Genomic DNA, 17233 nt, shown 5'->3' with positions numbered 1-17233 from the left:
CGAGCGCGCCTCGGGCCTGCCCCACCAGCCGAGCGCTGTGCTTCTCCCGGGCGCCGCTGGACCTGGAGTCCGCCTGGGGGGGGACGGGGCTGGGGGTGGAGAAAAACAGGTGAAAAAGAGAGTCCCCGAGATTAACCTTTGGGCCTTTTTGTAGCAAATTCGGGAGACTTTTAAAACCACACTTGGTGGTTCTTGTACAGAGAACAAACTAGTGGTTAACAGTGGAGGGGGCGAGGCAGGGAGGGGTAAAATAGAGGAAAGGGATTAAGGGGTACAAACTACTAGGTATAAAATAAATCACACCCAAGGAGGTAATGTACAGCACAGGGAAGACCGCCAGTATTTTATAATAACTTTAAATGGTGTGTAATATATAAAAATATAGAATCTCTGTTGTACACTTGAAACTAACATAACAGTGTAAATCAACTATTCTTCAGTAAAACAAATGTATAAATAAATAGCTAGGAGTGGGGGGTCTTCTGGATGTGAGGAATCCTAAATGCTTAAAAACTTTGATGTCTGCCTTCAACATCTTATTAGGATTCAATGCTTGTTAGTAATTTTCTCCCACTTACAGGACCATTTGTACTAAAACTGTACAGTTACTAGTAATCCAATGTTAAATGATCCTACACAAATTCAAAGAAAACTTCCAATTAAAGTCAGCCCCAGACCTGGTAGTTTTCCTGTTCCTGACACCTATATTATGCCTGGCACAGAGTAGAAGCTCAACAATTGATTCAATGATGTAACGAGGTGAACAGGTACACTATGGAAAAACTGAGAACATAACACTATAATCTGTGAAGTGTTATGAAACTGGGTAGATCTCTGTTGCAACAGCAGCCAGATATTCATACACTGGCAATGTAAGAGAATGCTATCTTGGGAAGAATGTTTCATTTGACAGGTAGCTTTTAAAGACAGTATGATGTCTTACATCTGGGCAAAGAGTATACAGTCTCTGAGTTGCAAGCCCAGCTCTGCCACCTATTTGTGTGGCTTTGACAATCCTCCTGGCTGTGGAGTTGGTTCCTCCCCCATAAAGTGAAGGCATTGGGCAGAGTCTCTAGATTGCTAAATTCTGTTTCTATTTTTTGATGGAAACTGTAGTCCAAGATAGCATAGAATAACAGAAGGAATGATCAGGAATGGATAAAGGAAAAATGAAGTAGGAATGTATTTCTGAGATTATGGCCTAAAGGCTTTGGTGGGAAAGGAATTCAAAAACCAGTTTCCTACCTCAGGTATGTAGTAGAGATCCACTGTGATCTTAAGGGCAGTCACAGGGAATTTGAAGTCATTTTAGGCCCTGCCTCCCTCAGGGGGAATCTCCACAGTAGAGGAACAGGGACTTGAAGGTGAGAAGGTGGAAAGACTTAAATTTCCAATGAGACAATTTGTAAATTATTCTAAACCAGGAATAATGGAGACATACAAATATTATCAAAATGAACATTCTGCTTGCCCAGTAACAGTGAGCAACAAGAAATCTCAAGTTTATGAAGTGGTGAAACCAGGGCTGATCTGGGGATGCAATGAATTGTTATGTATGGAAAATGTTCTGTAAGATATTAAGTATTGATACGAGACATAAAGCTATCGACTTTTAATTGAGCTCCTTGAAAGCAGCAACCATTTCTAAATCTCTTTTATGTTTGTAGTACTTTGCACAATGCAACACTTTTAGGCGCTTAATACATGCTTATCTACTAAAGTGTTGAATGAGCACTCAATTATCTAGTATCGATTTTCCAGATAATTGGAAGTATCTTTAGGCATCAGGTTGGGTTTTTTTTTTTTTTGATTAAGTATTTTTATAGAAATGTTTCCACTGTCACTTTCATAATATCCTTGTCATTCTCAGGGAATATGAAAATCAGTGCGTTTTGGAGAAATCTATCAATACTTCATTCTTCATTTATAGCAATATCTGAAAAAAATAGCAGAAATCCCTATAAGAAGAATCTTGGAGGGAGATGAAAGTATCTTAGGTAATTGAGGTGATTTTAAGCACCTATATGCAAAATAGCTTTCACTTTTCCAAAGAGCTTCAAAGGTAAGTGATAAGGCATTTAATAGTAGTTGCTATAGTAGCAAAAGAAATATTTGTCTTATCCATCAACATGCTGCCAACACCTTGCTGTCTCCTTTTTGTTATCGTTTCTGGTTATGTTGGTTCATGTGGCGGTAAGGGAGGAAAGCGGACAAGAAGAGTAAAATTTGAGTCCTGGGGGAGAATAAGACCAAGCAGCTAAATGTGAACTCATCAGTCCTCTGGAAAGAAAAAGAATCTTTCACTGGCCTGCAGACTAGTTTGAGGGCTTATTAGGAAGTGAAAGAGTAACAGATGATTCTTCCTTCTGGTACAACGTACACGAGGTGATAATATTTAACATCCAGAAGCTGCTGGAGGGCTGAGGGAGAACACACAAACAGCTATGTTTTCACAGAATAATAGTACAAACAATATAAGCACCACACAGGACTACGCTGAAGATGTAGAAGTATCCCCTGCAGATAAAATGCTCTAGCCAATAGTCTGTCAGCTCCTTGAGAACAGAGGCTGTGTCTGTAGCCCAGGGTACCAGCACACCTGGCACACAGCAGGTTCTCCATATGTTAGGAAGGGAGAAAGCAAAGAGCCCCACAAGCTGTTTGGGAGAGCTGCCAGCACGTTACTATCCAAAAGACACATCCAAAAAAAATGTGAAGGGGGCTTGCATTTCCTGCCTAAGTATACAGCTGCCGGGGCATCATCTGATCTTTCTTCTGACTAGTTCAATATTGCCATTATCCAGATAAGTTGTCATCTTCTACCGAAAAGACGAGGTGTGTTGTAGTTGCCTTTTCATTGAATCCCCCCAGATTACTCTTCCTGATTGCTGGAGTTGGGATTAACTTTTCTCCACCTCAGAGATGGACTTTGGCCATCGATATATGTGGTACCATATTAACCGTCTAGGTTATTCTAAGTTTATTCTAAATGTAAGATTTGTCACATAACTTATTTGCTCTGATGACACTGTGGAATATAGAATTTCAGAGCTGGGATGGAGCTTCAAGGCAATCTAATCAAAGTGCGTGATTTACATGTGAGAAAGCAGGAGGCTCAGAGAGAATGTCCTAAGGTCACACTGCAGATAGGTGGCCAAAGGAGCATTAGGAGCTGCCTTTCCTGATTTCTTGTTCGCTTCTCTTTCTACTGAGCTCTTTAGAATTCACCCAACACTATATGCAGTAATAAAATTTCACATTTTCATAGTACTTCATAGGTTTCAAATCACTGTCACCCAAATTGCTTCTTCCTGCCAGTGATAAGAGGGACAACAATTACTGTTTACATCTTGCACTTATTGGTAACTTCTAACAAACCAGTCACTAAGCCCCTTGTGCCTTATCTCATTAGTCCTCACCATAGTCCTTTTACTAGGATACGATTCTGTTCACGCGTTTATAGGTCAGGAATGCGGGCGTAAGGAGGCTACGTAACTTGCCCAAGGCCACACAGCCAGGAAATGAAGCAGTTTAGAAGCCTCCTAATTGCCTGGTGCCAGAGCCCGGCCACCCACCGTGCCCCCTGCAGCAGACAAGGAAGGTATTGTACCATACCTTTTAAAGCTGTGCTTTTTGCCTGTAGTTTTAAGTTTAATTTTATAGGAATTTTACAGTGGTTCAAACCGAGAAATAGATGAATTCCCTGAAGGAGGGGAGAGAGAGAAAGCAGCCTCCGGGGATGCCTGCAGTGGAGACAAGAGCAGGTGGAGAAGTTAGCACATAATTAGGAGCACCATCCTACTCCGCAGAGCCACAGGCTTGCAAATGTATTGATTTTATTTAAGTTTAAAGGAGAGTGTGTAAGGTTAAAACTGACTATATAAAGTCATTTTCACACACACACACACAAACGTGATTTTAATGAAACACTGTGCTAACTGGGTTGCCTGGTTACCAGCCATCACTGAGGCAGGTACCCACAGGCGTTTGGGCTACATTCCTGGCACCCAGATGGACTCATTTGGAGGCAGTGGTGACCCAGGTGATGGCTGCCATGGCCCCCAAAACTAACCACCCGTATTTGATGCAAGGATCGATTTTCCACCTGAAGTTTACAAGTTCCCAAGCATTCTGGTAACTTTATGAAGCCTTTCCAACACCACCTCTCCCAGAGAGAACAAATTCTTCCCATCCAGATGTTTCCCCCCAACAACTTTGTATAAACCTGGATTAGCTCACTAATCTCATTGTTCAGGTGGTATTTATCTGTTTATCCCAACAGCTAAGCTGTGAGCCCTGTGGATGGTTCTGATGGTAACACAAGGAAAAGAATCTAGGCCTTGGAATCACATGTACCTATGTTGAATTCCTGGCTTAGCCACTTACTCATTGTGACCTTGGGAAAGTTGTTTAACCTCTCTGAGCCTCCTTTTTTTTTTTTTTTTCATCTATAAAACAATCATAATAACACCCTCGTGGGAGTGGTTGTGAGAATTAAACAAGATAACAACTATGCCCACTACAAATGGCAGCTCTTATTAGGAAGACAGTCCCTCCCCTTGGACCTCTCACCATCTAGTGGAGAGACACACACATAAATAGGCTTCTAAATGCCTGTGATGTGTCCTATGACAGAGGGCTGCAAAGGGGGCTGCGAGAGCACAGAGAAGGTCAACCTACCCCATCCGGAGAGCATCCTTTCAAGAAAGCCTCCCAGGGGAAGGATGAGGAAGAATTAACCAGACAGAAGCTACAGCTAAACGTGTCCCAGGCAAAAGAGTGCACAGGAAAGAACGTGGCTCATTCAAGGAATTGCAGGCAGGCAGTTATGCCAGAAGTTACAGTTTGAGTTGGGGACTGGTGAGGGATGAGGCTGGAGAAGCAGATGGTGGTATAGAAAGAGCATAGAATCAGACAGTGAGGAATTTCAGCCACTTTCCAGCTATATATCCTCAACCAAGTGACTTCTTTCTGAGTCTCAGTTTCCCCACTTGTAAAATGATTGTGATTCCACGAACTAATGTATGTAAAGTGCCTGGCATAGAATATTTATTTCTTTTTTGTTGTTGTTTTGTTTGGGGGAGGGAGTTAATTAGGTTTGTTTATATATTTTAAATGGAGGTACTAGGGATTGAACCCAGGACCTCATGCTTGCTAGGCACACACTCTACCCCTGAGCTCTACTCTCTACTGGAATATTTAACTCTGTTCGTCAAGGATGAACTTAGTGATTGACCAATAGCATCACTCACTTTGACTGAGTCAATGGGAGGCTGAATGAATGGGTGAATTCATTCACTTAGTAATATTAATTAGACACCATCCCTATACCAGACACCGTTCTAGTCACTGGGGGTATAGCAGTGAACAAAACAGACAAAAATCTCTGCCCTCGTGGGACTTGCAGTTCGTGAGTTGAGATGGAAAAGGGGCCACGGGTGTCTGTGAGGGGACAGTCTACTTCATAGCCCCTGTGGCCCCAGGGTTATCTGATAAAAACGTAATAAACTGTCGAAGCAAGTTTCCAAGTTGAGGTCTGGATGTAAGTCCTACCTCCCAACAAAGAGGAACCTCTTGTCCCCGCCCTTAGTCACTTCTCACTTATCAACCCCCAGCTTCCTGTTGTGATCCAGAGGAACTGGTAGTTGTGTTGTTTGGCAGGAAGAAATGTCAAGGAGGGCTCAGTTCATTCTTGGGCTCTAAGTCTAAAGTAGTGGAAAGAGGAAATAGGAAAACAGCTCACACAAAAAAGCTCTGGAGAGGGAGATTTGCCTATCTCAGCAGCCCAGTGATAAGTGAGCTCAAATGCCTTGTGATGCATGGTGGCTTTATTTCAGTAGCAGGATAATCATATTCACATGTGTATAGTACAAAGGGTTCCCCAGGTGATCTCATTTAATCCTCCAAAGGACTCCACAAAGTAGGAATTAACCCCCCATTTAATCCTATCTCTCTCCTTTAACTCCTCCCTCTCCCAGTGCCTCCTTCCCTGTGGTATATAACTACATCCAAGCGTCAATCATAGACAAAAACAACAAAAATTTTCCTTCCTCTCTCATCCCTCTCTAGCAACACCCTACTCTTCTCCTTACAACCAAGTCCACTGAATGTTAAGAATATGCCCATTAGAGAGAACGATTTATTATATGATCCAGCAATTCCATTCCTGGGTATACACTTGGAAAAACTGAAAACACTAATTCAAAAAGACACATGCATCCCAAAGTTCATAACAGCGCTATTTACAATAGCCAACATATGGAAACAACCCAAGTGTCCATCACCAGACAAATGAATAAAGACGATGTTGGATATATATATGCAATGGAATATTACTCAGCCATAAAAAAGGAAATTCTGCCATTTGCAGCAACAGGGATGGACCTAGAGAATATTATGCTTAGTGAAACAAGTCAGACAGAGAAAGACAAACACTGTATAATATCACTTATATGTGGACTCTAAAAAGTAAACCAGTGAACATAGCAAGAAACAGATGCACAGACGTATCAAACAACCTCACAGTTACCAGTGGAGGGAGGAAATGGGGGAGGAATAAGTTAGGGGTAAGGGATTAAGAGATACACACTATTATGTATAATAGAAATGAGCCACAAGGATACATTGTGCAGCACAGGGAGTTATAGCCATTATCTTGTAGTAACTTTTAATGGATTATAATCCATAAAAATACTGAAATCACTATGCTTAAACCCATGTAATATTGTAAATCAACTCAATAATATTAATTTTTAAGAGAACATGCTCGTTAGCTCTGTTGCTCTCCTCCCACTCACTCTCCACTGTGATCGTCCCCTAAATGCCGCTGGTCCGGTGGGTGCCGATCAGTCCCCGTGGTAGCTGGCCTCTTGCAGCCTTTGAAGCCAGTCTGTTGGTTCTCCTCCTACTTCTCAGCCCACTCCCCAGTCTTGTCCTCAGATTCCTTTCCTCTGCCACCCCTCTAATGTTGTCAGCTTCCCCTCTCTCTCTCTCTGTGAATTCTCTTTTTTCTTCAAAATCCTGCTCAAGCTCCTGATTTGGGAGGCCTTCTGTAACCATAGTCTCACCCCCTCTCCTCTTCTCCCTTGTCTCTCCCACCTCCAAAACATACACAGTGCCCTCCTCTCACTTTCCTGGGAGCCCTTCTGTAGCTCCGGTAAAGCACGGACCTTATTGTGTTGTGACAATGTGTGTCTCCCCCGGACATTATGCAGAACTTCAAGGTTGAGCCAGTGACTTCTCTCAGTGACATCTCTCATTAAGCCTGGCACATGTTAGATGGTGAGATTTAGAGATGATTTTGCAAATTCTCAAGAGTCAAACAGCTAGCAACTGGAAAGGCAGGCCCTCAACCCTAGCCTTCTGTCTGTAAAGGATGTAACCTCTCTGCCTCAGCACAGAAAAGAACCATGTTGTGAGTATTTAATTCTAAGTGCCTTAGCCCTGGCGAATTATATATAGGGGCAAGGTGGCAGGAAGGATTTCCTTTTCCCCACAGACATTGCCCCCAGGTACCAGGTGTGGAAGGATTGTTTGGTATTTGTAGCCTTCCTTTCACAAACTCCAGGATGAGAAGAAGGAAGAAAAGAAACAGCCCACCTCCCATCTCTTCCTCCCAGTGGACGATTACCACCATCACTTCCTTTTGAACCAGGAGGCAGGAAGCCTAGCCTAGCTCATGAAATTCCAGACTGGAGAGGAATAGGGGGTCTCTTAAGACACTTTGCAGCTGGGCCAGCCCTGAGTATGATCGCTGCCACACTGAAGTAATGCTCCTGGCGAAACCTTCAGAGGGTGATCACAGATACACCTAGAAGAAAAAAAACTTCCCCTTCCCCCTGGGATTAAACAAGCTTTCTAGGGAGAGGCTCTGAAATCAGACAGTGTGTGCAATCGCCAATTACAAGCTCAAGTTCCACCCAAATACACACAATCAAAGGCTTACCAAGGCCATCATTACAAGTGCAGGGCCCTCCTGCTGTTTAGGCAACATTTCAGTGCATGCAGTGAAGCAAGAGAAGTGTCATCAAAGCGGGAAGGTAAAGACAGACCCATCCGGGCCGTGCCTTTTTTCGACCTGATGACTCACGCCGCCTTGTCATTTATAATGTTGCAGCCTGGGAGGGGGAGAAGGAAACGAAGAGGGAAAGTGTGGACTGTGTTGTGCCTGTAATTTGTTTCCCGATTTCAGACGGCTTTTTAATGAGCTTTCTCATTAAGGACTCTGTGAGCCTATGCTTAAAAGTTCTCCGGACAAGCAAATAAGCAGGACTTAAATCAGATGGCGTCAGGCCAGCACTTCATGTTTTGTTTTAAAGATACAGGAATCGTGGAGGAGAGGGGAAGGCATGGGTAGTATGAAAGAAAACATTGTTATTTGTGAGAAGAGAGGTTTGATAACTCTTTTGTGCAAGATGATTTGGAAGTGAGCGATGTAGTTTTCCCCACTCCTGATGGAAATTGTAATGTTCATCAATTATTAGAATATTAATGTGTATCTGTCATGGCCTTTCTCTATTCTGCTGGCTCCCAAGGAGAGATGTCATTGTGCTGGGCTATCCTAGCCCTGGGTTCATAATTCTGGTGAGGTTCTCATCACATTGCCTCAGAGATAATGGCCCCTCCTGGCTCTGATCCCCCATGGGGTAGGCACTCAGCCTCACCCAGCCTCGTTTATATTTCCATGGCCCACACAGTGTCCAGACACATAGACATTCAATAAATGTGATTTTACCATTTAACTGAATTCATTAGGTGCTATTAGTATATAAAAAGCACATAAAATAATTAGACCTAAGTACTAGATTGCAAATCAGAGTAATTTATCACCTTGCAAGGTTCAACAAACATTTTAATGTGGTAACAGCCCCTAATTAAAGCAACAGCCTTCAACTGAAATTATCAAGAGGGAGGAAGATAAGTGTAGCCGGCCCTCTGGATCCATGGGTCCTGCACCCACAGATGTGGAAGCCGGTTGTGCTGCACCATTTTATGTAAGGGACTTGAGCATCCTCAGATCTTGGTATCTGCTGGGGGTGCTGGAATCAATTCTCCTCACCCCCATGCCCCAAGGACACCAAGGAATGACTGTACTGATAGGGATTCAGAGGTACAATTTTTTTTTTAAATCATTGGTGCACATCATTTGATTTCTGAGCAGGAATTGGCTCTTTTACAGTAAAGGATGTGGTTGTTGGTCAATTTCTCTTTCTAGTGAATTTGCTTAAACAGAGCACAAGTACAGAGTGCAGGAAAGCAGATTCTAGCTGTTGCCTATCCTTGAACCCAGGTGCCCACAATCCTTCCCTCTGCTTGAATGGTATAAGGCACCCCTCACCAGGGACTTCCAGAGATGATACACTGCTACACATGAACTTATCTGACACAGTGTTGGCTATGGAGTGTGTGTTCAGTAGAAACCAGGAACCCATTGCCAAGGAAGGTTGAAAAAGAGGAGGGGGCTTCCCTCCTTTAGACTGAAGAACGGGCATCAAGAGAAGGTAGCACAGTCCTCCCTGAAACATTTGCTCAGTGGTCCAGCTAAAACTGCTGCTGGCTGTTCTTGTGTGACCTGGACTGTATTTCATACCAAAGGTCGAGGCTATCTCTGTGCCTCCCTTTCTCACTTGCGTCCACACTTGAGTAGTCAGCAGTGAGTCAGTGACCCATTCCTCCAAGCGAAAGGAGATTGGGTGTCCTCAAACTACATACCTGAAACACTTCCTTTGATGGGCATCACCTAGTCACTATTTCACAACGTGTGAGCCGTGGACCGTGCGTCAGATCCCTGTAGGTATCAATTCAAAGGATTGGCCTCCCAGCTGGCTTGACATCCTGGCATCTGTAGTTTTATGAGGCTCTCTCATTGATCTTGCTTCTTGCTGAAGTTCAAGAGCCTCTGGCCCTGGGTTCCGACCTAGTGGGGCCTTGGATCACTAGAGGGCACCCTGGAACAACAGTTCTCCCAGGCTGCGGGCTTCCTGCCAAACGACTGGGGCTGCGGCGCCCTGAGAGTTCTGGGCTATGGTTTCCAAGCCCATCCTGAAACCACAGTTTCCTTTAAGAGACTTGGTCCAATTGCCACATCACCGAATATATCTAGCATGAATTCCCACAATGGCGCTGTAATAAAGTCAGGTTTTTGCTTGTGGGGGGAGGTAATTAGGTTTACTCATTTATTTATTCTTAGAGGTACTGAGGATTGAACCCACGACCTGATGCATGTTAAGCATTCACTCTACCGCTTGAGCTGCACCCTCCCGGCTAAATTCAGTTTTTAAACACAAATTGGACTTAAGTCATCCTATCACCCTATCATTAAACACAAATTGTGAACCAAAACAACACTAGGTATTAAAGGGACTGACAAAAGAAGGCATTCTTCCTACTCTGAACAAAATTGTGGGGAAGATAAGGCATAAATATGAAATCATTTGAACATAGTTATAATGATAAATTAATTTTCAAATTAATGAAAAATAGAATAAATGGCTAAATCTGACACAAACAGGGACAATATGTACACAAACAAGGAACTCCACCGGAAGGCCTAACCTGACGGAGAAAATTGCACACGGGGTCCCTGGCAAGGCACGCTGGGAAATGAGAAGGAACGCCAGACAGCCCAAATACATCACATATCTTTTTAATTCAGGGCTCTTCCTTGTGTCCCGGCAGACACTTAACTAAAATAAACATGGCAAATGCAAAGCTGGGAAGGACCACTGGGACTTTGGTCATGTTGGCATAATGCCCATTTATTCAACAAATCCTTATGGGGCACTACCGTGTGCCAGGCACTGGCCATGCACTGGGGGAAATGGTGGGCAGGACAGACGCCTTTGTGCTGCCCTCGGGTGTTTACAGTCCAGCAGGAGAGACAAACCAACACATAATTACAAAGTAGCGTGTAAGTGATCAGTTAAGTAGGAGGTTTGTGGGAGCTCATGGGGCGAAGCCTAACTCGGAGTCATGGCGATGAAGGAAGGCTTCCTGGAGTAGAAAGATGCAGTGGAAGAACTTAAAGGATGAGTCAGGAGCAGCAAGAAAAGGCATATTTGAAAGCGGAGGGAGAGAAGAAGCAGAGATTTGAGGAACTGAAAGAAATTCAGCGGAGCTGGCAGAGTTGGGGAGGGGGCCGGGAGAAGTGTGCTAAACCGTGGTGGGCAGGGGGAGGGTGTGCAGGGCAAGACTCAGCCAGCTCATGAGGAGACTTGTAAAGGTCAGTGGGGATATGTGGACTTTATAAGGGTACGGAGGGGCCACTGAAGGAGTATGATCAGATCTGCATCTTAGGAGGCTCTCCCTGCGCCAGGGTCAGCGTTAATAAGCCAGGAAAGCCAGAGGAATCAGTCTCTCCCTTTAACGGGACGTCTCCAATTTCCTTCCTCCATCCCCAGTCACCAGCTCCCCAGGAAACACTTTATTATTATTTTTAAAATTATTTCTTTTGAGAAGGCTGTGGGAGGTAATTAGGCTTATTTATATATATATATTTTAATGGAGGTACTGGGGAATTGAACCCAGGACCTCATGCATGCTAGGCATGTATTCTACCGCTGAGCCATACCCTCCCTTGCGCCCCCATACCTCCTCTGCCCAAACCTTTTAAAAACAGAGGTCCTTTTTTAAGATCAGCTTCACAAGCCAGAGAGCAGAGGAGACAGAAATAGCCTAAGAGGTGTGACTATTCCCAGCTGGACTGCCCTTCTCAGTGTACCCTTTGGTCCTCACAAAAGGCGACCTTGGGCAAAGTGAAGAGGGAGGCAGGGCCATGCTGGACTGAAATGGGGAGTGATCTGAACCCCATTTCCTTGGTTGGATGCCCTAAGCACCTCTTTTGAGCTGGTTAAAGGCCATACAGAGGAGAAACAAAAAACCTGTGAATGGCACAGAAAATGCATGCAAAATATACAGACAGAGGCCTTATCCACCCAGGTAGCTGCTGTTTTATTATGCTTATTACTGATTATGACTTGGCTTGGCCTCCACATCAAAGCTTAAGACTCTTAATCAAGCCTCTCGTCCTTATCTGCCTGGTAGCCGAGAGGCAGGTGATGGCAGTAAACCTTAACCCGGAGAAGCGGAACACTAAGGCAGCTGACTGAGCTTTCCAATGAGAGTCTACCTCCACCATTGTTTGCCTACAGAATAATCAGAGAAGGCTTTTTTGTTTGTTTTTAACCAACGCCAGCCTCAGGCCAGTCCCAAGGCATCCTGCTTTGAATCCTTATTTCCTAAAATGGAGGTTGCACAGAGAACAGGCCTTCGAGTAAGGCCAGTTCCTCAGTTCCGGCCTCTCACAGAGGCCTCACGCCCAGTTTCCTTTCCTTCGGAGTGAGGAAGAGTCTGTGTGCAGGGTCTGGAGCCTCTGGGCACAAAAATAGACTATTTGAGCATTTGGATTTTCCTTTCCTGACAGTGGACTTACTCAGGAAGAGGCACTTAAACAAGACTTTTTTTTTCCCCTCTGTGTTTTTCAAAATACACATTTAAAGTGGGGCGGGGTGGGGGAGCAAAACTGTTGTGGAGAGACTTTTCAGGCCCCTCCTCTTGGTTCCCCGAAGAGGCCCAGGTGAGGCAGTTCTTCCCCCTTACTTGCCCTTTCTGCTTGCCCTCCCACCACCCCTACTGCCGCCCCCAGCAAGCTTCCAGACGCCTCCGCTGGGCCCCCACCACGTCCGAGAGGCACCACTGTCTCTTCCATTGTTAGGCTTGTAACTGAGACTTCCCACACAGTGATATGAAGAGACATATGATTCAAGCATCCCCATTCCAGAAATATTATTATAGTCTCAGGAAAAAAAATCGGGGCCTGCTCTATGTCTGTCACCTGAAATAAACTCCCAGTTCCTTCCCTACTGCTCCCCAGATGCTCGATTCTGAAGATTCTTCCTGCTGATTTTGGGCCCCCACCACACGCACACAAGGTTCCTAAGCCCAGCTAGTGGCTGAGGGAGTGGGAGGAGAAGAGGGGCCTCTGCAGTCAGCCACGTCAGGCTGTGTGAAGCACATGCTCGTCACGTGGAGAAAAAATGTGCCGGGCTAACCTCTGCGACTCCCTCGGGAATCCAGAGTTTGTGTCTCTTTGCAGAGCCCAGAACAGCCTGTCTGTTCTCCTCCCCCTGTTGTGTGCCTGGCGCTTCCCCAATGAGATATCTCCTGGAAAAGCTTTTCCTGTGAGGGGTGGGGAGCTTTTGTTCTCTGGGAAATATGGTGCAGCTAATTAAGAGCATTGTCCTGTGAGGGGGAAGGTTTCAGAGACGGCTTCCACCAGGGGCGAGTGCCGCTGCTTCTTGATCTCTCTGCCCTGCTGGGCTAACCATTTTGGAGGGAGATCGTGATAAAGCCCAATGATATAAAAATAGATATGCCAAGTGAAATCTCCAGCTCTCTTTAAAAAAAAAAACATTAAAAAAGAAACATCTTCTCTGCAATGTATTGAGTTTCTATTACTAACACACTTCAAAGAGGGACCCTCTGACAGTGGTCTTGGACTCCTACCCATCTGGTCAAAGCTGGAGGTCCCAGGACCAAAGCCATATTCTGTTACACCCCATTTCTTATGTAATAACACTCAGACATGAAGCTAAAGTAAAATTTCTAGCAACTATTTTGATTTAGCTGTTGGTTGTCAGCACAGAAGTAGTTCAACAGCTCAGGTCTTGATTAGAAAAACAGGAGCAGCATCGTTCATGGCATTTGTAGGATACAGCCCTGCAAAGGCCTTAAAACCTCATAAAAGCTATGATTGTCCCCATAGTGGCAAATCCAATTAGAAGTGAACTCCGTGGAGGCAGCCTTCTGCAAGATGTATCACTCACCAGGTTTGCTCTCTCTGCATTCAAAAATTTCTATTTATAATGCTACAAATATTTATTGAGCATTTACTACATGCTTGGTAGTGTTCTGGGCGCTTGGGATACGTTAGGAAACATAACAAACACAGATTCCTGCCCTTATGGGTCTTACAGTCTAGCCGGGGAAGATAAACGATAAAGAAAACACAGTAAATAGATTATATATTGAAAGATGATAAGTGCTTTGGGGGAGAAAGAAGTAGATCAGAGTAAGAGCAACTAGGAGGGCTGGGGTGAAGGAAGGAGGCTGCAAGTGAAATAGAGCAGTCTGGGTAGCCATGGGGAGGTCACTGAGAAGGCGGCCCTTGAACTAGGACTTGACGGAGGTGACGGAGTTAGCCATGTGGATGCCTGTGGAGGACAACTTTCCTGAAAGAGAGAAGAGTCAATGCAAAAATCCTGAGTTGAGAATGTGTCTAGAGCAACAGGGAGGCCCCTGTGGCTGGAGCAGTAGACCCAAGGAGGACAGGGCAGGCAGGTGGCATGTTCCAGATCAGCAGGTTCTCAAGTGCCAAGGCCAGAACTTTGCCTTTTACTCTCAGGGGCAGAGCAAGCCACAGGAGGTTTTTGAGCAAAGGAATGAAATGATTAGACTTAAATTTTAACAGAATCACCCTAAGCTACTTGGTAGAAAAAAGACTATGTTAGGATATCAGCAAAAGTGATAAATCCTAGTTGTCTGAAAACATTTTTTTTCTTTTCTGTCCTGGGTATATTTTGAAAGCAGACAGAGCCAACAAGATTTGCTGATAGATTTGATGTGAGGTGTGAGAATAAAAGTTAAGGATGATGCCAAGGCTCTTGGCCAGAGCCACTGGAAGGAAGAAATCAGCATCACTTGAGAAAGGAAAGGCTTCACCAGGGTCACCTGGGGCCCATTTGATCCAAGTAACTTTTTCTGTGGTTCTTATCCAAGTGTGTGAATCAGAATCACATGGTGGCAAGTTTGCCAATTTCACTTGCCCAAGAACCCCAGAGATTCTGCTTTCGCAGGTCTCAAGTGGGGCCCCAAAATATGTTCAATGTACACTTTAGGTTAAGAACCACAGAAATTGTGAAATAATATTTGGTGGGGTTTTCTGCTTAAAATTCTGGACTTTATAATGAAACAAGTGAAAGGATTTATAGAAATCTTCCCACTCTCTGAGATGAACTGCAGTTTCTCCTTTCAAAATGTGTTTCGAATGAACTACATCTAGCTTAATACACAATTAAAGCTTAAACATTCAGAAATGATAAATGATACGGAATGAAGCTGTGGGGTTAAATTCTGATCACCCTCATTAGAAAATTGGTTATGGGACAGTGATGTCCTGAGTCTGTTTAGGTTCCTTTGATGCTTACCTAGTGTGGGCTAAACATCAAGCCAGTCGCCATCTCTCCAGCAGGGACCAGAAGAGATGCAAAGGCAAACCTTCTTGGTGTAAAACAAACAGGAAGACAAGAGGAGTATCTCTGGGGAAGTTTGAGGGATGGTTAAAAAGTGGCATGATGGTTTTCTCCAATTCAGGCACAATATGAAAACATGAATCTAAAGGTAAAGGCTACAGATCCCACTTTCCAGATTGGAAAAGAAAAAACAAAAATCTGAGACCCAGGAGGCCAAGTTCACTTGCTTACACTCAAGGAACAATTCAGTGATAGGACTGGGCTTCAAAGCGACGAGTCAAAGACCTGCTTTGCTGGTTCCCAGGGCTGTCAGCACTTCCTTGTCACAATTGGTTCCACTGAGAGTTGGAATCCCTCAGTGAAAGGCCGAGTTGCATAATGAAGCAGTATTCAATGGGAACCTTCTATTCAGGCTGACTCCCAGCCGGATCGTTCTTTTATCCTGGATCGTTTTCTCAAACTATTTATTCCCGGTGGTGGGAACACTGACGACAAAATGGCACCTTCTTACTGGATGTTGCTGCTCCCTGGCATGTCTGACTCACACCTGCTGACAGGAAGGAGCCTCAGCGTCTTGGTTCCCTGCGGAGCTGGAGGTGGATTTTAACTTGCCCTTGCCCTCCCCGTCGTCAGGAAGAGTGTCAGCTTAGTTCTGATTTAAAAACAAAAAAAGAAAGAAAAGAAAAGAAAGAAACTCCACAGACCTTAATTACCCAGCAGGTCACTAGAGGAAGAGAGAGAGCAGCTGAATTCTCCAGCCTCACGTAGAGGACCCAGTGCTGGCAGTGGGAAAACCAGTTTCTGACTTGTTAAAGGGCAGCTGAATTGGCCGCCGAAGCTCTTAGGCAAGGAGGAACAGGCGGCCCCTCTTTCCACATTCAACTTCGACGCTGAAAACATTCTTTTCACTGGGCAGAATGTCCACTGGACGACATTTATTTGGGGTACGTCTAGAGTACTGGTTTTGTCGAAATCAAGCATTTGTTTGAAAAATCACACTCACGTCCAGTGAGAGTCTAGAACAAGTTGATGTCATGTGCTATTCTTATTGCCCATGGGCTAGGGGTTGTGAGTTCCTGCTTCCCACTCGTGGCAATCTGGGTGATGCTCTTTCAGAGCGTTCTTCCCAACCTCGGGCATCCTGGAGGTCAGCCACTTGCAGGACGGCTGGCCCTGGAGCAAGGGCGGTGCAGAGAGCAAAGGTGACTAGTTTTATGTGATTTAAACCCCTAACTTTGTTTTCCTTAGTACCTTGCCCTATGACACCAAGACAGAGACCGCTTAGCACAGAGGTGCAGCCTCTGGGATCCATTTAGATGTAGCCGGTCTTGGAAAATCACTTTCCCTGGAAGCCAGACTCAGGTCACGGTCCCACTGTGTTGGAGTATTTGCCCTTTACCTGCACGCTCATGGAATGGCGAGGGATTGTGCTTTTCTGCCTGTCTCCTGGACTGCTCTGGGGTACTGGGAAAAGGGGCACACGCAAGAGCAAACTGCTCTGATTAATATTGTATTTATAGTTCAGTCTATCAAGGTCATTTCCCTAGATGACAGCCTTCCTTTATGAAGACAGAAATACTATGTCAGTGTTTCTCTAACGCTAGAAGAGACAGGAGGCCCGTGAGGAAGATCAGCGGTAATAAGAGTGAGATGCACATTTATTTACACACACACACACACACACACACACACACACACCCCACACACACATTTGGCAGCTTGGTGCCATGCCTAAGTCTGGTCCGGCTTTTTCTCCTACTCTGAAACTCTCTTAGGTGGCCTCAGTTCCCTCTTAGACTGCTTTTTGGAAACAAACCCACCTCTGTTAAACAATTTTACTCTGTTTCTATCTCTTCTCTGATCAAACTAAGCATCTGGTGGGAGGCCAGTTTGCAGGACTGTGGTAGGAATATAGTGTCACTATTAAAAACTGACTTTTAAATCATACAAGTTCGTGAAGTCTGAACTAAAGTCTAGCATCAGAG

Source organism: Camelus ferus, chromosome 21 (assembly GCF_009834535.1).
Source record: "Camelus ferus isolate YT-003-E chromosome 21, BCGSAC_Cfer_1.0, whole genome shotgun sequence".
In the NCBI taxonomy this organism is placed as follows: Eukaryota; Metazoa; Chordata; class Mammalia; order Artiodactyla; family Camelidae; genus Camelus; species Camelus ferus.
The sequence above is the reverse complement of the archived record's forward strand: the minus strand, read 5'-3'. Positions refer to the sequence as shown.